Here is a 26,301-nt window from a genome sequence, read left to right on the forward strand (position 1 = left end):
GGTGCCTAAGAGTTACCTCCTGAGAGCCTCTGTGTTGCTCAAATGTGGCCACTCTCTAAGCCAAACTCAGCATGTAAATGCATTGCCTTCCCCCCAGCATGGAAATGACTCCCGGGGGTGAGCCTCCCTGTTGCCGAGGGATTACGACCAAGTACCAACTGATGATGTAACTAGAAAATGACCTTGAATAAAAGGGTCAACTTGGACCAGCAGAATATCTCAATCTACATATAATACCAGGAGTTAAAAATGCTTTTTGATCTGAATAAAAGGGGGAAATGGAAAGGACAAATGTGTTTATATGGCTATGAGCCTCCAAAAAGAGCTGGGAGGTTATCAGAGGGGTTGCCCTTATGCACACCTCAGCAGAGTCCCAGAGACAGATAAAGTAGATACAGCCCCAGGTACTGGTTCTTCTGAGGGCTACAGAGACCCACAGGTTCTATGGTCATGGCAGATGGAGTTCAGTGCCATGTCAGTTGACCCTACTTTGGAATTTGTGTTTCTGTGTGATGAAGCTGGACTCAGATGTGATCTTTGTTCACAAGCCTCTCCTGTTACTTTTACCGGAACTGTAGTTGGTGCTGGGGTTTAATGTACACCCAGGGGGCCTGAATCTCTGGACCATGTGATAGCCAGGCCCTAGCCTCAACAGACTTCAGCTCCTACACTCTGGTTTATTGGACTTACCCCACTCAGCTAACATGGAGGTGAAGAAGGTCAAACACCACACCAGGGAGCCAAGAGTGCCTACAACTGAAAGCAGGAGGATTGCATCCAGCATCCATGTGGAATCTAAGCCCCCTCTTAATATAGATGTGGAGTGGACACAACCATTCCAAGGGTCACAGGATGGAGGAATAGAGTATGGATTAGAGTGGACTTACTGATATTCTATTCATGAACTATTGTGATTAGTAATTGAAGAAAATGTGGCATTAGTGTAGAGAAAGTGGCCATGGTGGCTGTTGGGGGTAGGGAGTGGGAGGAAGAGATGAGATGTGGAGGCATTTTCAGGACTTGGGAGTTGTCCTGGGTCGTGCTGCAGGGACAGTTACTGGACATTGTATGTCCTCCCATGGCCCACTGGGTGGACTGTGAGAGAGCGTGGGCTATGACATGGACCATTGACCATGAGGTGCAGTGGCGCTCAGAGATGTATTCACCAAATGCAATGAACGTCTCCTGATGATGGAGGAGACTGTTGTTATGGAGGGAGGAGTAGGGTGAGGGAGGTGGCGGGTATATTACATTAAAAAAATAAATAAAGACAAAAAGATCTATTTTGGGGAAGCAGATTTGGCTCAATGGATAGAGCGTCTGTCTACCACATGAGAGGTTCAGGGTTCAAATCCAGGGCCTCCTGGCCCATGTGGTGAGCTGGACCACACACAGTGCTGATTCACGCAAGGAGTGCTGTGCCACGCAGGGGTGCCCCCCACATAGGGGAGTCCCATGTCCAAGAAGTGCACCCCATAAGGAGATACACCCAGCACACACACAAAAAAAGAGCAGCCTGCCCAGGAGTGGTGCCACACACACGGAGAACTGACACAGCAAGATGATGCAACAAAATGAGACACAGATTCCTGGTGCTGATATCAAGAATGTAAGGAGACACAGAAGAACACACAGTGAATGGACACAGAAAGCAGACAGCTGGTGGCGGGGGTCGGGGGGTGGGGGGTGGGGAGAGAAATAAATAAAAAATAAATCTAAAAAAAAAATCTATTTTATGTGAGCAGATGTGGCTCAAATGGTTGAGCACTCACCTCCCTCATGGGAGGACCTGGTTTTGGTTCCTGGTGCTCCCTGAAAAAAAAACCAAAAATGAACAACAAGCAAAACAGAAAAACCAACTAAGAGAAGCCAGTGTGGCACTCAGTGGTCAATGCCAGCTTTCCACACATGAGGTTCCAGGTTCAATCCCTAGTCCTAGGTACCTCAAAAAAAAAAAAAATTATTTTGTCTGATATTAGTATCACTACCCCAGCACTTTTTTGATTGCCATTTGCATGGAATATCTTTTCCAACCTTTCACTTTTATTTATTTATTTATTTACTTACTTACTTAATTATTTTTCTTTATTTACTCCCCACCACCTGATGGTTCTCTCATCTGTCCATTCATTGTTTTGCTCACCTTCCCCAGGAGGCACTGTGAACCAAGACTGGGACTTCCCACATGGGGGAAAGTGCCCAATGGCCCGAGCCACATCCACTCACCATGGGCTGTGGTGCCTGCTGGCTTGTGGCATCTACTCATTGCAACAGGGGTAGTGTCTAGCTCATTGCAGTGGGGCACCGTCTGGCTTGCTGTGGCAGAGGTGATGTCTAGCTTCTTTGCAGTGGGGGTGGTATCTAGCTCTTTGCCTCAGTGGATGTGTCTGCTTGTCTTCTTTTAGGAGGCACTGGGATCCGAACCTGGGACCTCCCTTGTGGTAGGCTGGTGCCCAACTGGTTGAGCCACATCTGCTTCCCCAACCTTTCACTTAAAAATTAAATCTGATCGTGGCATTACCTTTTTTTGTGTGTGTGCATTGTTTCACCATGTGGAGGAGGGAGCCTGTGTCTCACCATGCAGGTCTGGGATGACTTTTTTTCTTTTTTACCAGGAGATGCTAGGCATTGAAACTGGGTCCTCCATATGGTAAATGGGAGCTCAATTGCTTGAGCCACAGCCACTTCCCTGAACCTTTCACTTTTAACCTGGTTGTGTCCTTACATCTTAGGTGAGTATCTCGTAGACAAAATACAGATGACTCATTTTTAAAATCCATCCTATCATTTTATGTCTTTTGATAGGTGAGTTAAGCCAGTAATATTCACTCTTATTACAATAATGGCATTGCTTTTTTCATCCATTTGGTCCTTTGGCTTTCTGTTGTCATATTGTACTATTGTTTATATTTTTACCCTTTAATTTACTCTTCCTAAAAATCTTCATTTCTACACTCATCTCCAAGTCTTTTGTCCTTGTTTTTTCCTTTCAGGCTGCAGCACTTCCTTTAGTATACCTTATAATTCTGGTCTTTTGGTAACATATTCTATCAGTTTTTGTTTCTCGTTTAGTCTTTGAACTCACCTTCATATTTGAAGGGCAGTTTTGCCAGATATAGAATTCTTGGCTGGCAGTTTTACTCTTTCTGTACATTAAATACATCATACCAGTTTCTTCTCACCTCCATGGTTTCTGATGTGAGGGCAGCACTTATTCTTACTGAGGTCATTTGTATGTGATACTTTGCTTTTATCTTGCTGCTTTCAGAATATTTCTTTATCTCTGATATTTGTCATTCTGAATAGTAGTTGTCTGTGGCAGGTCTATTTGGATTTATTCTGTTTGGGTGTGTTGGATATTGATATTTTTGTCTTTCGTAAGTGTTGGGAAGGTTTTAGTTATTATTTCTTCAAATATTCTTTCTGCCCCTTTTCTGTTCTCTTCTCCTTTGGGACAACAATAATGCACACGTCTGTGCATTCAATTCCCTGAGACCCTGTTCCATTTTTTCCATTCTTCTCTCTTTTTGTTCTCCTGTCTTTTCCAGTTCAGATATTGTCTTCAAAACCACTAATTCTGTCTGCATGCAATTCAAATCTGCTCATGTGACTTTAATGTAAAAATCTCATACATAGTGTCTTTCATTCCCAGAAACTCTGCTATGATTTTATTTGCAGGTTTTTAATTTGTTTTTTATGCTTGCCCAGTGTCTTAATATCCTCTACCTCTTTAGTCATATCTTTCAATTATTCAAAGTAATTTAGGAGAATTGTGTGATTATCATGATTAATTGTCTTAAATCCTGTATCTCTTAAGGATATTTGGTTTGTTCCTTTGGTTCAGCCATCTCTTCCTGTTTTCTAGTATGGCTTGCAATTTTTTGCTGATGTCTAGGCATCTGAATATGTTAGTGAATTGACTCTGATGACCAATTTCTCTCTCTTGCCTATTGTTTTGTTTTTCCACAGCTCTTCTTTGATATTTGGTTAACTCATTCTAAGTCTTTAAAATTGCCCAGCTTGGGGCACCTCCCCAACATTAGGAAGGGGGAGTAGGAAAAGTTTTTTTTCCCCCTTTTATTTAAAAAGATACATAGATCATACAAAATGATACATTTTGTATCAACACTCCCCACTCCTCCCACATCAACAACCTTTTGCATCATTGTGGCACATTCATTGCATTTGATGAATACTTTTTTGAGCATTGCTACACAGCATGGATTATAGTTTACATTGTAATTTACACTCTCCCCCAGTCCATTCAGTGGGTTATGGCAGGATATATAATGTCCTGCATCTGTCCCTGCAGTGTCATTCAGGACAACTCCAAGTCCCCAAAATGCCCCCACATCACATCTCTTCTTCCCTCTCCCTGCAACTCTGTGGTCACTGTCTCCACTTTCAATTTCTTCCACTGTTAGAGTCACAATAATTCTTTAATAGAATACCAGTAAGTCTACTCTAATTCATACTTTATTCCTCCATCCTGAGGGCCCTGTGGTGGTGTTGTCCACTCCACCTCTAAATTGAGAGGGAGCTTAGATCCTGAATGATGGATGGGATTCTCTTGCTTGTGGTTGTAGACTCTCAGTTCCCTGGTGTGGTGGTTGACCATCCTCTCCTCCCTGTTAGCTGACCTGGGTAAGTTCAACAAACCAGAGAGTAGGTGTTGCAACTCTGCTGAGGCTCAGGGCCCAGCTGGCACATGGCCAGTCCAGAGATTAAAGTCTCCTGAGCATACACCAACCCCAGCACCAACCACAGATACAGTAAAAGTGAGAAAAGAGGCATGCACAGAGCAGTCACATCTGAGTCCAACTCCATCATACTCAGGCACACAAATTCTAAAGTAGAGCCCACTGTGAAGGCACTGAACTCCAGAGCCATCTGCCATGACCACAGAACTTGGGTGTCTCCAAAGCCCTCAGGAGCACTTCTACCTGGGGTTGTATCTACTTTCACTGTCTCTAGGATCCTGCTGAGCCATGTGTAAGCGCAACCCCTCTGATGACCTCCTGACTCATTTTAAAGTCTCTTAGACATATAACATCATTTGTCTTTACTATATCCCCCTTTTATTCAAGGTCTTTTTCTAGTTGCATCACCAGCTGGTGCTTGTTAGTAATCCCTCAGTGCCAGAGAGGCTCATCCCCAGGAGTCATGTTCCCACACTGGGGGAAAGGTAATGCATTTACATACTGAGTTTGGCTTAGAGAGTGGCCACATTTAAGCAACATGGAGACTCTCAGGAGGTAACTCTTAGGCACCCTGCAGCTGTAGGCCTAGTTGAAATTTCAAGCACAAAGGCTCATAAGCATAGTCATCATTATCAAGGGTCCATCACTGAACCTTCCTTCTCCTTGCCTTTGCACTTGGGGGATTGTTGCTGTTCCATTGCAGAATGTGGCAGAACTCCCTAGGATGGGAACTCAGCCCTCTCTCAGTTGTCATGTGTAATACTACCCACTATGACAATATCCAACAAACATTTGAACTTTTTACTCCCTTGCCAAAGAAAAAATTGCCCAGCTTAAGTTATCAAAATCAGGCCAGAGACTCACTAGTGGGGTACAGATTTTCTCCCAGGAATTAGCATAAAGAGACATCTCAAAGCAGTTTTTGTCCATGCAGTTTTGAGACTGGCTAGCAGATGGTGTTCATCAGGGCACCTTTCCATAGAGATGTTTCAATTTCCACTTTCCTGTATTTTGTTCTGGCCAGAGCCAAGATTCAAAGCAGGTGTTGCTGGCTTAATTCATTGAGGAAAACCCCTCATCTTCCCCTCCCTTTTCCCTTGTAACAGTTGACAGGGAGGAAAATGTCTGTTCCCCTCTCAGCTTGCTGCAATGAGTCAGGGATTTTACTCTGGCTTATCATCTTGGGGCACAGAGGAGGGAAGTACTTTCCATCCACTGTGGGGTTTGGTAAAGTATATTTGTTGTTTTGGGTTCTTCATCTCTCTCCTTCCCTCAGCCTCCTGGGAGTTGTCTAGCACTGTCCTGTTATGATGACCCCCAAAGCAGTTCCCTCAGGCAGCTTTTGGCTCTTTCTCTTTTGTTTCTGTAAGACAGTTGAGCCCTGCCTGCCTACTCCAGCACCATTTTCCTGAAATTCTTTCTTCTTTTTTAATGTAAGCATTCATGGCAATAAATGTCCCTCCCAGCACTGCTTTAGTTGCATCCTATAGGTTCTGATATGTTGTATTCTCACTTTCATTCATCTTGAGATTTTTATTGATTTCTCTTGCAATTTCTTCTTTGATCCACTGATTATTTAATATTGTGTTGTTTAATCTCCATATATTTGTGAATTTTTCCTTTTTCTTCCTGTTGCAGATTTCTAGCTATATTCCATTGTGATCAGAGAAAAGGCTTTTTATCATTTCAATCTTTTTAAATTTATCGAGATCTGTTTTTTAACCTTTCTTGTCTCCAATAATGGATTTGCTTTTAATGTCTATTTCATCTGATATAAATATAGCTACTCCAGCTTTTCTTTTGTTGCTGCATGCATAGAATATCTTTTTCCAGCTTTTCATTTCAGTCTGTTTGTATCCTTGGGTCTAAGGTGAGTCTCTTGTAGACACCATATAGATGATTTGTATTTTCTTATTCATTCTCCCAGGTTGTGTCTTTTGATTGGAGAATTTAATCCATTAACATTCATGTTACTACTGAAAAGGCAGGTCTTATTTCACCCATTTTGATCTTTGTGTTTTATCTGTCATATTTTGCATTCACAACTCTTTTTACATTTTTACTTACTTTTCCTGTTATAATCTTCATTTCTAGACCCTCTTTCAAGTCTCTTTCTCCTGTCTTGTATTTTCAGGCTGCAGCACTCCTATTATTATTTCCTGCAGAGCCAGTCTCTTGTTTACAATCTCTCTCATTTTCTGTTTACCTGTGAATATTCTAAATACACCCTCATTTTTAAAAAAGATTTATTTATTTATTTCTCTCCCCTTCTACCCCCAACCTGGTTGTCTGTTCTCTGTGTTTATTTGCTGCGTCTTCTTTGTCTGCTTCTGTTGTTATCAGCAGCATGGGAATCTGCATTTCTTTTTTGTTGCGTCATCTTGTTGTGTCAGCTCTCTGTGTGTGCAGCACCATTCCGGGGCAGGCTGCACTTTCTTTCACACTGGGCAGCTCTCCTTACAGGGCGCACTCCTTGCACGTGGGCTCCCCTATGCGGGGGACACCCCTGCGTGGCACAACACTCCTTGCGCACATCAGCACAGCACATGAATACACCTTCATTTTTGAAAGACACTTAATATATACTCCATGAACAGATACAGTTTTATATTAAAGGGAACTCTACTTCATGTCCAATATACCCACAATAAACACTGTCCTTTTTAAATCACTTAATCTTTGTTGCAGAATTATTGTCATCAGATAGTGTTTATTAATATCAGGCAAAGGACCTAAGCTAGGAGAAAGTGCAAGGCACAAAAAAAATAAGACATAAATGACAAACATATGGTAAAGAAATTTTATGAGAAAAAGTGCCAAAGAAAAACTTTGCAAATCCCCCCACCCCCAAATAAAAATCAGGTATGGTAGGTGTACTAAAAAATTTTAAAAAATGACTGTAAGTGGGAGGGAATGTGGCTCAAGTGGTGTGGGAGGTTTGAGGTTTGGCTCCCCATGCCTCCTGTAAAACCCAGAAAAAAACAACAAGCAAAACAAATGAAAAAACCAACTCAGGGAATCCAGTGTGGCTCGTTGGTTGAGCACTGGCTTCCTGCCTACAAGGTCCTGGGTTTAATCCCTGGCCCCTGGCACCTCAAAAAAAAAAAAAAAAACTGTAAGAAACTTTCATCTAGTACTAGAATGCAAGGGGAAATAAAGAAAAGAGAAAGCACAGGTAGCCACTAGGTAAATAAGAAATGAAATATGAATATAATTTTGTTGCGGTAATATAGTAAAATGATAAGCTTATTTCAAAGAAATTATTGCACATCTACAGGTATCTTCTTACTGTCTTGTGTATGTATATTCTCTACCATGTTTCCCAGATTTTTTCAGATCCTTACATACACACTTTGTCAAATCCCTCCAATCTTTCCATCTGCAGGTCCAGTCATTGTTTTCAATATATATTATATCTGAGACAAACTACATGTCTAACTATTTACCTACTGAGTCATCTTCCCATCTTTCTGTATGTAATTCATGTTCTAAATTGAAGCATTAAGTACTATTCACATAGCTCAAAAGGAAAAGTAAATTCCTTCTTGGGGTAATGTGCTATTACCCTTATATATGTATATATATATATATATACTATAGGTTATATATATATATATACTATATAATTGTGAATAGCTTACAAAGAGGTTATAGTGTTTAAGTGTTTATAAATATACTTTATTAATTATGAAATGCTCTGTACATGTTAGGTTATAGTAGCATTCTTTAGTTTTACCGACTCTGAACTAAATTTAATATCCAAGAACATGAAGATCTTATGCTATGATAAAAGATTGATTCACATCACATTTGTTTTCCAAGAAATATTTCATATTGTAAATTTATATATTTTGGTATTTGGGAGATTTACTTCTTCATATCATTACTTAATATGAATTACAGCTGTATCTTCAAGGACTAAATCATTGTTTAGACAAGTAATAGATGCAAGGCACAAGTGATTAGTTTTTAACTATTTCTAAGATTTTTGTGTGAGGATCAAAGTGACAACTAAAATAAAGAACTGGTGTATTTATAAAATAAAACTCTGTGGAGGGAAATAATGCAAACATATTGTAAAATAGAATAGCTTTTAAGCTTAAGACCTGATCAAAGGTGTTAGTGAAGGAAACTATTGATCCATTTAAAATCTTTCCTATGGAATGGAAAACATTAAAAAACAAACCACTAAATGAGTTCAGAAGCAAAAATTGGAACATACTGTGCTTTTTTCTTAATTTAGCACTCACTCTGTTCCTACAGCCCTTTCACTGTTTTCTGGAGATTTGAAAACGACGTTTCTGCCAGTTCTTGCTGGTTGTTCAAAGCTTCAGTTGGGAGAAGATTCCCTCAAGCTTCTCACTCCATCATCTTCACTGGGGTAGGGTTTTGTTGAGTATTTTTATGTCTATATTCATAAGATATATTGGACTGTAGTATCCTTTTCTTGTGATGTTGTCTGGTTTTGGTATCAGGATAATATTGGCTTTATATGATAAGTTCAGACGTGTTTTTATTTTTTCAGAAGTACTTGTAAAATTTGTACACCAGTGTGGCCATCTAGACCTGGGAAGTTTTTGATTTCATAATTCAATCTCTTTACTTGTTATGGTCTTATTCAGATTTCCTATTACTTCTTTTTCTTTTTTTTTTAAAAGATTCATTTTATTTATTTCTCTCCCCTTCCCCCCATTGTCTGCTCTCTGTGTCCATTCACTGTGTGTTCTTTTGTGTCTGCTTCCATTATCCAGCGGCCCTTTTTTGTTGTTGTTGCATCATCTTGCTGCATCAGCTGTCTGTGTGTGCGGTGCCACTCCTGGGTGGGCTGTGTTTTTTTCACGAAGGGCAGCTCTCTTTATAGGGAGCACTCCTCGTGCGTGGGCACCCTTTGTGTGCGGGACCCCTTGTGCACGGCAGCACTGAGTGTGGGCCAGCTTACCACACGGGTCAGGAGGTCCTGGGGATCAAACCTTGGACCCTCCATATGGTAGACGGATGCTCTATCAGTTGAGCTGTGTCCGCTTCCCTCCTATTACTTTTTGAGCCAGTTTGGTAGTTTATGTCTTGTAATTTTTCCATTTCATCTCAATTTTCTAGTTTGTTGACATACAGTTGTTTATGGTGTTATAGTCATTTTTATTTGGTAGGATTGGTAGTGATGACCCTCTTTCATTCCTGGTTTTAATAATTTGATTTTTTTCTTGATTAATTTAGCTAAATGTTTGTCAATTTTGTAGAACTTTTGAATACACCAAATATAGTTTCATCAATAATTTCTATCATTTTCCTATTCTCTATTTAATTTATTTCTTCTCCAATCTTTATTATTTCTTTCTTTCTGCTTTCATTTTTCTTTAATATTAGAATAGCTATTTATGAAATTCATCACACTGATTAAAAATATGTGTTCAATAAAATTCTGTATCCAGTCCAAATAAAATGCTAAACAAATCAGGAAAATAAGGCTACTTCTTTAACATGATAAAGAATATCTATCTTGAGATAAAAATTCAAAATCCTACTTGAAATAACAATTTGAACTGTTCCCATATGTCAGGGGCAAAAGTTGGATTCTCCCTGAAGTAGGCATGTAAATTGGCTTGTTCAACATTTACTTAAACCTCTTCCATTTGTCTTTTTTTACTTTAGCCAAATACTTCAGTTTCTTATCTCCTCTGAAGCTCAATTTGGGCCATGTGAAGCTTCTGGGGAAAGTTTATCTGAATAAAAAGGCAAAACCTGAGAAGGAAAAGACTTTTGCAGTTTTTTTGGTGTCCTTGCACCTTTGCCCTGTGTGATATGTGGATAAAATGCCTAGATGTACAGCAACTATCTTGTTACATTGAGGATAAATGTCATATGGTAAGCTTCTGATGCAGAATATATAAGAAATATGATTCCTTGGTCACATCCTTGAGTAGTGATGCCTATCTTTACATTTCTTAGTATGTGAGAAAAATTAACTTCTTACTTGTTCGTGATAAATATAAAGTATTCTGTATTTGCAGACAATTGAAATCCTAGTAGATATTTTCACTGTCACAACTGTTATTGAACACCGTTCTGAAAATTCTAACCTGAAATTCAGTGAACCAAGAAAAAGTCATAAGAACTGTAAATATTGGGATGATGAAGACAACATTACTAATATATATTTATATTTTACAAATAATACTGTTGTCTTCCTAGAAAATGCAAGATAACCAATGTAAGGAGCATTATTGAGAAAGTTTAGTTATGTAAATACAAATATGTTAAAATCTATGGGGAAGTGGATTTGACTCAACTGGTAGAGCATCCACCTACCATATGGGAGGTCTAAGGTTCAAACCCAGGGCCTCCTGGCCTGTGTGGTGAGCCAGCCCATGTGTGGTGCTGATGCACACAAGGAGTGCCATGTCACACAGGGGTGTCCCCCACGTAGAAGATCCCCACGTGCAAGGAGTGTGTCCCACAAGGAGAGCCAGCCCATGTGAAAAAAGCGCAGCCTGCCCAGGAGAGGCACCGCACACACGGAGAGCTAACGCAGCAAGATGACACAATAAAAAGAGACACAGATTCCCAGTGCTGCTGACAAGAATATACGCAGACATAGAAGAACACAGTGAATGGACACAGAGAGAAGACAACAGGCAAGTGGGAGGGGAGTAGGGGAGAGAAATAAATAAAAAATAAGTCTTAAAAAAAATATATGGCTATTCTCAATGTCAGTGATTAACCAACCAGACAATAAAATTTTTAAAATCTCATTTCTAACTTAAAAAAATATAAAATATATAGGAAGAAACAACTTAAGAAATGCATAAGACCTAGATGGGTAAATTACGAACTAAAGAGACATCTTATATTTCTGAATGTGGGGAATAAATATCACAAAGTTATAAATTCTCCCTCAAATAATTTATGAATTACAAAAATTCAAAACAAATCCTGCATTAATTTCTTTGGGGGAAGGGGAACAGGGAAAACTTATTGTAAAGGATATATAAAATATCTGTTGTGGGCAAAATAGGCATGAAATAGTGAAAAAGATGAAGGAACAATTTCACTTTCAGATATCAAAATGGATAAGGCAATAATGATTTAAAAAATATGGTGCCAACATAAAGTTAAGGAAAGAACTCTTTAGACCTGAATAAAATAAATTATCATTTGATACAAGCATTAATTTAATAATAGATGTGATATTCCTAATCATTATGAAAATATAAATAATTGAATAACATCAAAGGAGAACGTTATCTCTTAGAAAAAAGTAAGTTAGATCTTTACCTCTTATCACTTCTTGAAATTAATTTTTTTTCCCTTACTCTCCCCTCTTGATGTAGAAATGATTCAAGTTCACTTACAAAGGTACATAAATACTTCAAAGTAGCATGCATTAAAAGTAGAGGGCAAGAACTGAGAAAAAAATGGTGGGAATAAGGTGGTCCAGGAATACTTTCTCAAAATGCAAATTGTTTTTAACAGGCAACTTAAACAAGAACATCTTATTCATTCCACATATCACAATGCCCACAAGATAGAGAATTTCTGGGAAGATTCCAGTTCTTTTTGGCATTGGGGTCAGATGGTGCTCTCATTTTATGGAGGTCTTATAGAGAAAAGGTAGTTGATAAAGGTTTTGAAGATATCTTTACCACAATGACAATGAATTTCAAAACCTTTTTAAAAATAACAATCCTACATACATACTGAGCATAATTAACAGGAAAGAACAATTTAGTTCCAGCATTTTGAAGTGTCCCACTATTATGTAATCAGGCATTCCAACAAAAATAGACTGTTGTTGGATTGAAGAGATAAATATGGGAAAAATGCAGAAGTATAAATGAAAAAATAGGTATAGGTAGTCAAGAAGGCTACAAAAGATATGATTATAGAAAAAAAATTTTTTTACATAAAATTTCAAAACTCTTATTAAGCAAAAAGTACTCTTGTTAAGCAAAAATGAAAAACTGCAGAAAATATTTCCAATAGAATGACAAACGAAACAAAAGTTTGGTGAATCCATAAAAGAGAAAAAAACCTGACAAGTATCCTTTCAGGGAAAATGTTCAATTTCACCAGTAAACAAAGAAATTAAATCACCACTGGTCTATCTTTTTTTTTTTTTAACGGAAAGAAAGACAAAGCACAATGTTGTTGAGACTCACATGTAATCACGTGTGCCGTGGATGGGCTACAGCCTTCCCTGCTAGTTGTCATACTCCCCAAACTCTAGGAGACACCTGGCATTGAAAGAAGGGCAACAACTCTTCTCCAGAAATTTCTGTTTCATGGAATTTTTAACTTCTCAACCACTTTGTCACTGGGCTTGAGGAGAGAAATACTCAACTCCTTTCTACCCAAGGAATTTTTTTTTAAAGATTTATTTTTTATTTATTTCTCTCCCCTTCCCCGCCCCCCCCTCCCCAGTTGTCTGCTCTCTGTGTTCATTCACTATGTGTTCTTCTGTGACCGCTTCTATCCTTATCAGTGGCACCGAGAATCTGTTTTTTTTTTTGTTGCATCATCTTGCTGTGTCAGCTCTCTGTGTGTGCGGCACCATTCTTGGGCAGGCTGTACTTTCTTTCGCGCTGGATGGCTCTCCTTATGGGGCGCACTCCTTGCACGGGGGCTCCCCCACACGGGGAACACCCCTGCATGGCACGGCACTCCTTGTGCGCATCAGCACTGCGCATGGGCCAGCTCCACATGGGTCGAGGAGGCCTGTGGACCTCCCATGTGGTAGGTGGATGCCCTATCCATTGGGCCAAGTCCACTTCCCCCAAGGAATTCTTTATCAACACTCCCACTCCCATCTTTAATACGCTAGAGGTGATCTAAAGTCCTGCAAATTGGTCTAGGATCTCTCATTAGAAAGTGGAGTTCTTGTCACCTATTGATTTGTCATCAGCCTTTGTGAATTCTGAAAAAACTAAGAAACAGTTGCATTTTAATATCCTATAACACAGTTTGAGTGGATTTGTATTATAATCAAAGGAACTTTGACCAAGAAACTTCCTTTAACTTCTCAGTTTCTCAAGGTTAATTTACTTGGGGCACTATCAGCAAAAAACTGCTATTATCAGTAATTCTATCAATATTCATTCAATTTATCAGTAATTCTATCAATATTCATTCAATTCATATCTACTGAATGTCAACTATGTGCTCTCAAGGCCTGAGATATAAGAATGAAGAAGACAGAACTCATTATCTGTGGTGGGGGTGAGGGTGGGTCTGAGACATATTCTTAGATAATTGCAATCAATACATATGACAGCATTACTGAAGAAGAAAAGATGAAAGTGCCAAAAGAACGTAGTGACTCTCAGTTGCAGGTCAATTGGGAATTGCAAAATATTGGAAAAATGTGTTTTTGGGTTTCCTACCTGCCAAATTACTTAAAAAGTCATATTAACTAGATGGCCTGATGCCATTTCTACCAATCAAATTATAAAGAAACTGTTATAATTTATCATTTAAAACTGCTCTACTGTGACTGATAATAGTCAACACAGTGGAATGTTACAGACTCAGCTCTCTCTGTATTTAATGTGTATTTTTCTAGGTTAATATAGTTCATTACTTTATGTAGAGCTTTTCTACGGAAAGCATGGTAATCAACTGGACTGTTAAGAAATATTCACCTTTTCTTTCCAGGTACATGGTAGGACTGTACACTTTTATCCTCTTGGCAGATCAATCTGGCCATGAAGCTTGCAATGGGCAAAAAATAATGAGGTGTCAGCAAAAACGATGTCCTTTAAGAACCAATGTGCAATTCACCTAATTCGCTTCCCTTTTACATTGTGATTGTAGTGAATGAGATGGAGCTTCCCTCAGCCTGGGTCACTGAAGTACTAGGTGGGTTAGCAGAGGCCTAACCCATCTGCAATGGACACATAGTGTGAAGGAGAAACAACCTTTTGTTAGTATAAGCCATTAAGATTTTGTTGGTTTGGTACCACTGCAATATCTAGCCTATTCTGATTGATACAGAAGTCCACAAAAAAAGTTACATGTTTTTATTTTATAGATACTGCCAATTATGTAAGTGATGTTACCATTCCTTTTGCTTTGGCAGATAGAAAACTTGCAGCCATCCGAATCTGTGGACCAAGTCTAGCAAAAGTAATCTCCAGCAACCCAATTTCTACTTCAGTATCAATTTCTTCATTGGTAAAGATGAGGTTGTTAAAAATGTGTTCAAATTGTATGAAAGTTATTTTAAATTATAATATAGTAAATTATATTTTAAATAATATTAATTACAATTTTAATTATATTTTAGATTATATTATAAACTATAAAATTTTAAATTACATTATTTAAATTGTAGTAAATCATAGTTGAAAATATAAATTGTATTAATTAAATTAATTAAATAAAATAATTACAATTAAAATTATATTATTTTAATACGTGTTTAATGAAGTAGGTCAAATTAATATATCTCTATTAACTGAGAAAAATCACAAAAGTGATTTCTTGAGCATAACTCTGCTATTTTCGGTTTCTTCAGTTTTTCATGCTTTCCCTCAAGAAATATTTCTTATATAGCTATTGTGCAAAAAACCCTGAAAGTTTCAAAAGAAGTAGAGGATGCAGTCTCTGGCTTTAGCAGCCAATTATAATTAAGTAGATTGATAAAACATATATAATAAAGGTCATACTTGTGGAAAATTCAACATCTGTTACAAAGTTAACATGAGATGAAGGAGCAAATAGAGTGTACCATAAATAAAAGTTCTTGGGTAAGACAGAGACTATGGGATGAGATGGTCAGAAATGGCTCAGTATCTTAAAAACTCATAGGATTTTAGGGGATCAGACATGGAGAAAGAATTCAGGCCAACAGTATGTGCAGAGGTGGAGTTGGGCAACAAGACATTTGAGCAGGCTCATGAGAAGAACACCCTAGTTGCAGCAAAGGGCATCTTCTTACTTTAAAAATGCGAAGAAGAGCATAAGTGATTTAGATGGAGCAGATTTTTAAAATAGATCATGAGGAAATAATGCATTGAACTCAGATTTTGAGGATGATGGAAATAATTGGTGGGTAATTATGAATTTATTTACATACTATAAGTGGTTGCTTAACAATGTTGTAAGTGCTGTGGTTTTATCACTTAAATCATAAAGTTGTTGAGTAGCCTAATTATTTCAAATTTTCATAAACTTCATTTTCCTAAGGATTGTTTATAAAGGACAAAGGCAACTTTATAGTCTATTGAAAGTTGAGAGCAACTTTTCTTTTTCTAATTGTCATCTAACAATTTAAGAATGTTTGCTACAGGCTCCAAACTTCTGTCAGCCCAGTGCAGTCAATTTTTTTTTCTTCTTGGTCCCCAAACCACCCCCCCACCCCTGCCAAGATGGCTTCCTCATCTGTTTCCTCATTGTTTTTGCTCATTGTTTGCACTAGCTGTCTGCTCATTGTTTTTGCTTGTTGTCTGTTTATTTTTTCTTTAGGAGGCATAAGGAATGGACCCCAGGACCTCCCATGTGGGAGGTGGGCACTCAACTGCTTGAGCCACATCCAATCCAAGTGCAGTCAATTTTAATAGGAACTGAATGGACCAATTCTACCATCATCAAACTGATGGAGGAAAGAAGCCAAGGAATGCATAGATGATAACTGATACCATAGAGGAATAAATTGAAGTATTTCTTATTTGAAAATTCAAAGCTGAAATAATGAAAGAAATCACATTTTCAGGATGTCCGTGTTATGTATGTGTTATGTGAAATAAATATGTTTTTTTCAAAATGAGGGTAGAGGGGTCAAAAGTAGTGGGGAGAAAACTTTTGCAAGAGCTCATTTTGGTTTTCTCTTAGTGCAAATATTAAGTGAAGGGTGCTATGGTTCACTCATATCATTTCCTCATTGTTTGGAGCCATTGCGCTCTAATGGGAAAAATGCTAGCAGAGTCCTAGTGATGCAGTGTCAGTTCCCCACCCTTTCACCAAAATCTTTCCATTAGAATGTTTACTGTACGTCATACTTCTGTAATAGCATTTTATTCCATTATATAAAAAATTAATTATAGGCTCTCAAACTTCTTTATTGGGTGGATTCTCAGTATTTTCCACTAACAATAAGCCTTAAAATAAGTCCATATTCCAAGGTAAAATTTGCAAAATTTGGTTCTGCTTTTAATTAAATCAAGCTCTAAGTGAAATTAATAATTAAAATGTATGATTAGAAAAAGAATTGGCTCTTAGGAGGCTGCTAATACCAATTTCTTTGATCTGGCTACCAGTAAGCTCCTATCCTGATTGCTAAGACTCACTGAATCCAAACTTAAACAAATCAATCATGACAAGAGAAGGCACACCATCAGAAGCTTCATTTGCAAAACCACAAGACACTAAATAAAATTTATGGACGTTCTAAATTAGTACCTTGAGTAGATCTGTTCTTAATGATACTTCCTCAGGGATAAAGACTGAGTGCTACTACAGCATGGTTTAAGAATCAACTTTACACTCTCTCCCAGGCCGTTCAGTGGGTTACGGCAGGATATATAATGTCCTGCATCTGTCCCTGCAATAGCACTCAGGACAACTCCAAGTACCACTATAGTATGTAGTAAGAAGCCCACGGGAAAGAACAGAAGAGCAGAAATCATTGTTCCTTAAACATCAAAAGACATACGAAATACCTGGGAATTTTTAAACTGCAGCTTTTTATTTGGTAGGTCTGGGGTGAGGCCTAATAACATCCCAGGTGTTGATGGTGCTACTGGTCTGTGGAAATCTTTTGAGTAGCAAAGGAATAGAGAACACAGAGCTGGAATGACTCTTCTCTAATGATGTGACTTTGAACTCATCCTCAGCTGTACAATGGTAACATCTATACCAGTCTCAGGATTGCTGGAGGGATATACAAGATGATGTTTGTGAAGTACTTCATGAAGTGCCTGGTAAATAGGTGGTTCTCAATATATGTTGTTTCCTTTCTTTAATCCCTGCTGCTATGACCTCCCTTTTCCCTTCCATGTACCCTAAAAGAGCCAAAGGAAAGAAATATCTGAACTAAAAATTTACCTGAGCTGATTCTTTGATCCTTTAATTTTCTCTGTAGTCAGTAAACAATGATCTATTCTGACAGCCCCACCTGGATTTAGAATCTTAAATCATATTTTAAAGTGCTATTTTTTTACTCAGAAAACATAAACTCTTCATTCCTGAAGAATGCATCTGATTTATGCTACAGAACAGCAATGAGGGATGTGGAAGCATTTTGCCATTGCTTAAGAGCAATGCAAAAATGCTTTTGAATGTACTCATGGACAAAAGCCAAATTAGCAAAGAGTCTCAAAGTGTGATGGACGGGAAAATCACAACCAAGCCTCAGGAAAGATTGATCAGTGGATCACCTTTTAATTTCATCAAGTATGATATTCTGCAGATTTGTTGTAGTTGCCCTGTGCCAAATTAAAGAAGTTTTCCTATTAGTCTTACCAAAGTAAGTTTGTTTCCTTTTTATAAAGAATGAATGTTAAAGCCATGTCAATTATAATTTCTTTTTCAATCTATTAAGATGATCATTCTCTATGTTATTTAATTTTAGGCCTGTCTTTTGTAAACAGCGTATAGCTGGATATTTGTTTGCATATGTGTGTTTAATTTGCATGATATCTTTAGGTCCATCTTTTAGTTAAAAAATGTAACACATTCACATTTATTCTAATGAGTTTGAAATTATTTTTGCTCTCTTATTTTCATTTTGTCCCATTCCTTTAACTACATTTTTCTGTCATTTCTATTTTCTTTTCTTATTAGATTGTTTTCTATTCCTATTTTCTTCATCTGCTTTGAAAGTTATGAATCCCATTATATTTTTCGAGGGGTAAACTAAAAACATTTAAGCACAATTTTAACAATATCTAGACTATATTTATATTGCTATTCTTCCCCTAAATAAAGCAAGAACCTCAGCAAACTTTATTTTTTCCTATTCCTAACCTTCAAATTCTTACCACTGCCAATGTTGTCATCATTTGGGATTTTAGTTTAATGTTACTTAAAAAAATTTTAGCACTGACATTTAAATATACATTTAACTGGCTTCTTTGCTTTACATTGTTTATTCCCCCTTATTGCATGGATTTATGTATATACATATGCATGCATGTACATACTTATGAATATATTAGGTATAATTTACATACGATAAGTTTAAACTTTTTTGGTGTATAACTCTGTGAGTCTTGACAAAAACATTACCATAGTCAAGATATAGGACAGTTTCATCACCCAAATAATCCCCTATGTCCCAGTGTAATCTACCCCACCCTCACTGCAGACCTGGGTGACCACTGAAATGTTTTCTGTAACTGTAGTTTTTGCCTTATCCAGGATGTTATATAAATGGAACCATATGGTATGCAGTGTTGTGGATCTAGCTTCTTTTACTGAGCATAATGCCTTTGAGATTCATCCATATGCTGTGTATGTCAGTAATAGGTTTCTTTTTATTGTTGAGTAGTAGTTCACCAGTTATTTTGTATCCCACCATCTTGCTCTTGAAAGTATTTTTAATTTTATGGTAGCATTTCTTTCAGAGAGGGTCTGTAGTTTGTGAGCCTTTCAAGTTCTTTATGTGAATCTGATACACAGTGGTGTTGAATGAATATTTGTTAAATGTATGAGTATAGAGATACTAGTTAAAATTTGATAAAGATATTTTATATTTCCTGGATTATCTCTTTCTCATTGATCAATTTTTGGTGCTTTTACCTTGATCCATTTCTTTCATGTTTTCGCCAAATGTTTATTAAATTTGGTTCATACATATAAATTAAAGACTAGGTTTAATATTTTAGTATATAGGTGATTCCTCTAGAGTTAGGTAGGAGTTTTTCCCTCAGCAAGTTTCTTCCCATAATTGAAGGGTTTCTTTTGGGTTCTCTACGCATCTCTAAGATTCTGCATACATGGAAAAGGTGAATCAGGGGCACCCTCCTCCCAGTCCCTTATGAAAATAAATCCTATATTGAAAGCAGTGATGATTAAGAGTGCAGATTCAAGTTTAGGCTGTCTGTATAAATAACCCAACCCTGCCAATTACAAACACCATTATCTGGGAAAGCTGCTTAAATCCTCTTGTGCCTTGTTCCTCTAGGGCCTGGCACAGGGCTCAATCAACCTTATTGTTGCAATTACTATTGTTGTTGTTTTCCTCCTGACAGAACTATCTTCCTTTTAAATTTTTTTTCAGTGTCTCTTATGGAGGACTAAAGTTAACTTAAGTTTCACTCTCCTTTTCTATCTGTTCTGGGAAACTAGACCTAAAACTAGTTTCATCATTAGGGCAAAATGAGGATAAAAATAGTACAAACATATGAGAAATACATTATTTAATTTTATAATGAGCATAGAAAATTTCCTGACGTGCAGTGAGTGCTATGTAGGCACTTGATATATAAAATAGAGACAGAGGTCAGCAAATTAGTCTCTTTCTGCTTTTCCTACTATATTCATCTCTGCTTTTACTGTTTATAAGGCTCATCCAGGCCCTAATCATCTCCTTGCTCTCATTTTCTTTTAGGCTTATTTGCCCTCAAGAGTTCTTGCTGAATCATACTTATAATGCTGCCACTAATCATCTTATTTCAAAAACTTTACTTCTACTTCAGATTTTCTAAGGCACCCAATCCTTTAGGCTTTTCCAAAAGAAGGTGCTCTACCCATTTTTGAGCTATTGCTATGTGCCACTTACTATTTTGTTTTTACAACAACCCATAAGTTAGGTAAGCATTATTAATATTCTTTTTTTATATTATCAGCTTAAAGAAGTTAAGTAATGTGCTTACATTACACAATTATTAAGAAAGAGAACAATAATTCAATTTCAGGTATGTCGAATTGAAAACATATCATCTAAATCCTGAAAGCCCTCCACAAACCAGTTTGCTCTACATTGTCTCTAATCATCATATCCTGTCATAATGCACCCAGCTCTATGTTTTGTAAGTAGTTGCCAATCATTTTCTCACTCAGTCTCTATTTGCTGTTTCTTAATGGTTCCAATTTTTTTATCTTCCTGTTTTTTTTTTTTTTTGTTTAGTAAATAGGCATTGCTATATTCCCATTTCTATAACACTTTGTATGGTGTCACTTAACTTGTGAATTCTCAAAAGTGTATGGCTTAGGAGAAGAGTGAGTCATTTTCCATGTTTAGTTTCCAAGATTTCTAACTTTGAAAAAAATAGACTTCTAAATATTAACTTGCTTTAAAATGATTATCCTTACAAACCTCACCTCCATAAAATTTATCTTAAAAAAAAAAAAGCCTGCAAAGTTAGACTGCATGAATAGCTCTTTTTAAATTATTGGATAAAAGTTTAAAATTACCAGCAGTTGCATCATTATGGATTATTATTTGAAAATTGTTTGTCTTCTATAATATGAAGTTATTCTCAAAGGAGCACTGATTAGAATAGAAACCAGATGTGTTTTCAAGACTAGATTGAAAAATGATAAACAAGTAGAAAATTAACATAAGAATGACCTAAGGAGGTCTTGAAACTTGAAGCATGTGTATCACCGAAAAACTGTGTGTGTGTGTGTGTGTGTGTGTGTGTGTGTGTGTGTGTGTGTGAGAGAGAGAGAGAGAGAGAGAGGGAGACACACACAAAGTAGAGGAGAAAAATGCAGAAAGGAAAGGAAAAGACGATGGATAGGAGAGAATAAGAAACAGCTTCACAATTCAAAATGAACAACAACAACAAAAAAATCCCCAAATCTTTGTAAATAGTACCACTAAGGAAATAGATAATTCAATTTTACCAGTAAATCAAGGTGGTTAAAAACAGGGACAAGATAATCTCTGTTTAAAAGGAACAGATTAAATACTACTAAGATGAGGCACATTATTCAAAGAAAAGGAAAAAATTTTCTTTTTAAATCTAATATACGACATGTCCTTGGTGTGGTAAAGTAATTCAGAAATTGTATATATTTCATCGTTCTCTCCCACTGTTTTTGAGGGATTAAAAGAACAATAATGCTTTTGATGGTTTTTAAAATTTCTCCCTGGTTTTATAATTTATTATATTAGAAATAAAGTATGTTTGTTACTACATATGTCACCATCCCAAGTGAAATGAAATAGAATGGAAGGTATAAAGAAGGCAATCAAGGGAAGTGGATTTGGCTCAACTGATAGAGCATCTACCTACCATATGGGAGGTCCAGGGTTCAAACCCAGGGCCTCCTGACCTCTGTAGTGAGCTGGCCCATGTGCAGTGATGATGCGCACAAGGAGTGCCATGTCATGCAGGGGTGTCCCCCACTAGAGGAGCCCCACGCGCAAGGAGTGCTCCCTTTAAAGAGAGCAGCCCCATGCAAAAGAAGCAGAGCCTGCCCAAGAGTGGCGCCACACACACGGAGAGCTGACACAGCAAGATGATGCAACAAAAAGAGACACAGATTCCTGGTGATGCTGACAAGAATACAAGCAGACACAGAAGAACATACAGCGAATGGACACAGAAAGCAGACAACTGGGGTTGGGGTGGGAAGGGGAGAGAAATTAAAAAAAAATAGAAATTGTTGAAAAAAATAGAAGGCAATCGAGAGCTAAGGAGCACATCATAACTCTATTACCATTTAACAATTAGTCTTTTCCTCATCCCTTTAGGTATACTAAGAACTATAAATATCCTCTTCAATTTTATTTATCCAAAGTAAAAATAACAAAATTTATGTTACCTAATAAACCATTTTATTTTAGGATAACTTAAAATATAGTAATACTTCATTTATTTGGAATCTTTTTTTTTTTAAATATTAGTTTTATTCCCCTTCATTTCCCATATCCATTCACTTTTCCCTTCCCCAACATCTGAATACAGACAGGCTCTTGTAAAATATGTAGAATGTGTGTGATTTATATAAATGGTATTTTACTCCTTCTGTTTTTCACAGGTTTTATTCAGTACCATGTTTTTTAGATTTAATTTAATTTTTTTTCATTTAAAAAAAAATATTACATTCAAAAAATATGAATGTATTTTCACCCCATTCACCCCCGCCGCCCCCACCCCACCACTCCCCCCACAGCAACACTCTCCCCCATCATCATGACACATCCATTGCATTTGGTGAGTACATCTCTGGGCATCGCTGCATCTCATGGTCAATGGTCCACATCATAGCCCATACTCTCCCACGTTCCATCCAGTGGGCCATGGGAGGATCTACAATGTCCGGTAATTGTCCCTACAGCACCACCCAGGACAACTCCAAGTCCCGAAAATGCCTCCACATCCATCTCTTCCTTATTTGGAATCTCTTTAATTCAGAATTTATAAACATCAAATAGAGTTCAGATTGAAGCTTGTCCTTTTGCTTTACAGACACTTCCAAGTGATCCAAATTAATAGAACAAATCAATTATTATGGGGAATTTAAAAATATTCAAGAGAGAAAGTGATTTTCAAATATCCTTCAGTACTTTTGACTGTTCAGTTGCATACAAACTGATAAGCTATTTCCATATTCTTCTTATTGATTCAAATAAGCTAGGTGACAGTTGGATTTATTACACATACAGTGTGTGGTATTAATACACTGCATTTCATTTTTAAAATATGCTACAGTTTTAGTAATTCAGCAACTTTCTAAACTCACGATACAATGTTTCCAACTTCCAACCTACTTAACTTAGGAAATCAAAGCTATAATCATGTGCAGTGTGCAGCCAAAAAAATTCTATTAAAAAGCAAGAAATCAGTCAGTTTTATATTGTTGTTATTCTGTCCACTATCATATGACTGATATGCTGCATCTTTTCCACCAAATTAATCAATTTTTCTTGGCATTAGAAAGACAAGATTTTAGCCTTTGACATATTCTTTTTGTTGTATAATCCACTATGGTGTTATTTATATACTGATTTAAACTTCTATATTACTACGTTTCTCTACTAGCATATTTTCTTTCTATAGACCTGAACATCAAGTAATGTTCTTTTAGATAAAATAAGGCAGGGTAGGTAGTAAGTATTGATTTCTTTATAGAATGAGAACATTGTTGTTTTTACAAAATTTCTTTCTCAGGCACAAGAGTTGACTGAACACTACGTACCATATATTAATCTGTATTTTGAAAACTTTAAAACCCATATAACTGAAATCAAAGAATAAACTGTTTTAGGTTTTTACTATAAGGTCTCATAACAGTTTGACCTTTGATATAGTTCATCTATTATAATATTTAGACCTATAATATTCTGGTTGTCAGAGACATTCTTAATTAGAGAAATGAGGGAGAATAAGGTCTTTAAACTTTTCATCAAAATACGTATTTAAAACTGCAGGATGGAGGAATAAAATATGGACTAGAGTGGACTTATTGACATTCTACTATAGAATTATTGTGACTCTAGCAGTGGAAGAAATTATATCATTGATATGGAGACAGTGGCCATGGGAGTTTCTGAGGGCAGGGAAAAGGAAGAAGAGGTGTGATATGGGGGCATTTCTGGGACTTGGAGTTGTCTTCAATGATATTGCAGGGACAGATGCAGGACATTATATATCTGCCATAACCCACTGAATGGACTGGGAGAGAGTATAAACTACAGTGTAAACCATAATCCATGCTGCGTAGCAGTGCTCCAATATGTATTCATCAAATGCAATGAGAGTACCACATTAATGAAAGAAGTGGTTGGTGTGGGAGGAGTGGGAGGTGTGGGGAGTGGGGTATACAGAAACCTCATATTATTTAATGTAACAGTTTGTGTGATCTATGTATCTTTAAAAAAAGATAAAAAAATATTTTAAAAAATCACTTAAAAAAAAGACAATGAATGTAAAAGCCCCTTGTAAAGAGCTACAAAGATACTCAAATGACATGCACCTAGATTGTCAAGCCAAAAAAATAATAAAATTTGCAAATGCTCATTCACATTTAGAAAAAAAACTGCCTGAAAAACAGCTTTCTTTACACCAGATTTCCTTAAAAAGTGTTTGTTTCTGCTTCCACATTTTTGTGGTAATTGATTTGGAAATGCTTCCTGGTTCCCATTTCATGGGAGGAAGATCCGTCTAGTACAATGAGCTGGGGTCTAGGTTACAATCATCCCTCTTACCCAAACTTTGAGAACTTTCTAGTTACTTGTTTTCTCCTCCAATCCTGGTCCTTTTCCAGCCTTCCTTAGTTCGACAAATGGTACTACTTATTTATTCATTCATTTATGTATTTTCACTAGTTACAAATGACAGACATCTAGAATTTAACCTTGACTTCTCCTTGTCTCTAATATTGAATGTCTCATCAAGCCTTGTCTCCAACATATATCTGCCTACTGCATCTCACTTGCCATTATCCTAGTCTCAATTGTCATCATTACCAAGTTGGATTGTAGCCATAGTCTCCTAACAAGTCACCTTACTCCAACTTTTGCCATCCTCCAAACCATTCTCCATAAATATTTCAGAGTGACCATGTTACTCACTGACTGTAACCCATTATATTGAGGATAAAATCCAAAGTCTTGTATATGGGAAACATGCACTCTAATGTACATTGTGGACTATAGTCACGTGTACAATTTTAATATTCTTTCATCAGCTGTAACAAAGGTACACTGTTCAAATGCAAAGTGTTAATAATGGGGAGTAATTTGGGAATGTTGTATTTTAATATGATTTTTCTGTAAAACTACAACTTCCCTATTTAAAATTTTTTTAAATAAAGAAAGCATCTAGGAAAGAAAAATCCAAAGTCTTTACCATAGCTATCAAGGCCCCACATACTTGGATCTTATATCACTTAACTTTTCTCTTGCTCATTAAGCTAGGTTAGACGGCCATCTTTTCATTTCTAGAACACGCCAAGCTCATTCTCGACTCAGAACTTTTGTTCTCCCTGTTCTTTTGCCTGGAATGCTCTATCTCCCCTCTGGTTTCCTCTTATTGTTCAGATCACCGCTTAAATGTCACCACCTCAGAAAATCTTTTGTGATCAGATACCAGTTATCCCCTTCTTTCTGTTATTTGCTCCTCTCTAGTTTTTCCTGCAATATCATCAGTTATTTTTGTGTGGTTATTATGTCCCCCTTTCCATAATTTTAAGCTCCAGGAAGTCAGCGGCCTTGATTATCTCATTGAACAGTGTATCTCTATCACATTGCTTATTACCTGAATGCATAGTAACTTGATTTGAAGTAATTAGCTGTGTCAACAGAGAGAATAAGAGGACCAAAGACTTTATTGCACCATTGAAAACTCAATATGTAAAATTTTAAAGGAAATATCTGATACTTGGTTACTACCTCTTGGGTCCTTATCCAGATTGAAGTTATGAAAGGGAAGAGAGAGAAAGAGGGGAGAGAGGAGGGAGAGGACATTGAAAGAGAGATCTGTAAGTTTACTCCCCTACTTCGAAATGGAAGGAGGGATATGAATCACCATTCACTCCAAACCTAGTGAGATAGCCTTCAATGGAACCACAGTGGAAGCATGTGGAGGACTTTATATAGTTGTGGGAGTATTGAGGATCCTAGAGGACAGATGTTTATTCACAACTGAGAAAGGGCAAGTGTCTGGTAGAGGTTATGGTAATAAAGATATGAGAATGTCACAGAACAGAGAAG

At 37.1% G+C, this 26,301-nt stretch overlaps 1 protein-coding gene and 1 long non-coding RNA gene across 2 annotated transcripts in view; one reads left to right on the forward strand and one right to left on the reverse strand.

Annotated features, from left to right (window-relative positions):
• FAM227B (family with sequence similarity 227 member B) overlaps positions 1–26,301 on the reverse strand; it is a 276,142-nt gene that overhangs the window by 41,451 nt on the left and 208,390 nt on the right. The gene's annotated exons all lie outside the window — the stretch shown is intronic.
• LOC131278001 (uncharacterized) lies at positions 1,007–19,388 on the forward strand. The gene is made up of 4 exons (XR_009185096.2): positions 1,007–2,732; positions 8,964–9,081; positions 10,350–10,562; positions 16,161–19,388. It is a non-coding gene; the product is annotated as an uncharacterized lncRNA (long non-coding RNA).

This window comes from Dasypus novemcinctus, chromosome 3 (genome assembly GCF_030445035.2).
Source record: "Dasypus novemcinctus isolate mDasNov1 chromosome 3, mDasNov1.1.hap2, whole genome shotgun sequence".
Classification (NCBI taxonomy): domain Eukaryota; kingdom Metazoa; phylum Chordata; class Mammalia; order Cingulata; family Dasypodidae; genus Dasypus; species Dasypus novemcinctus.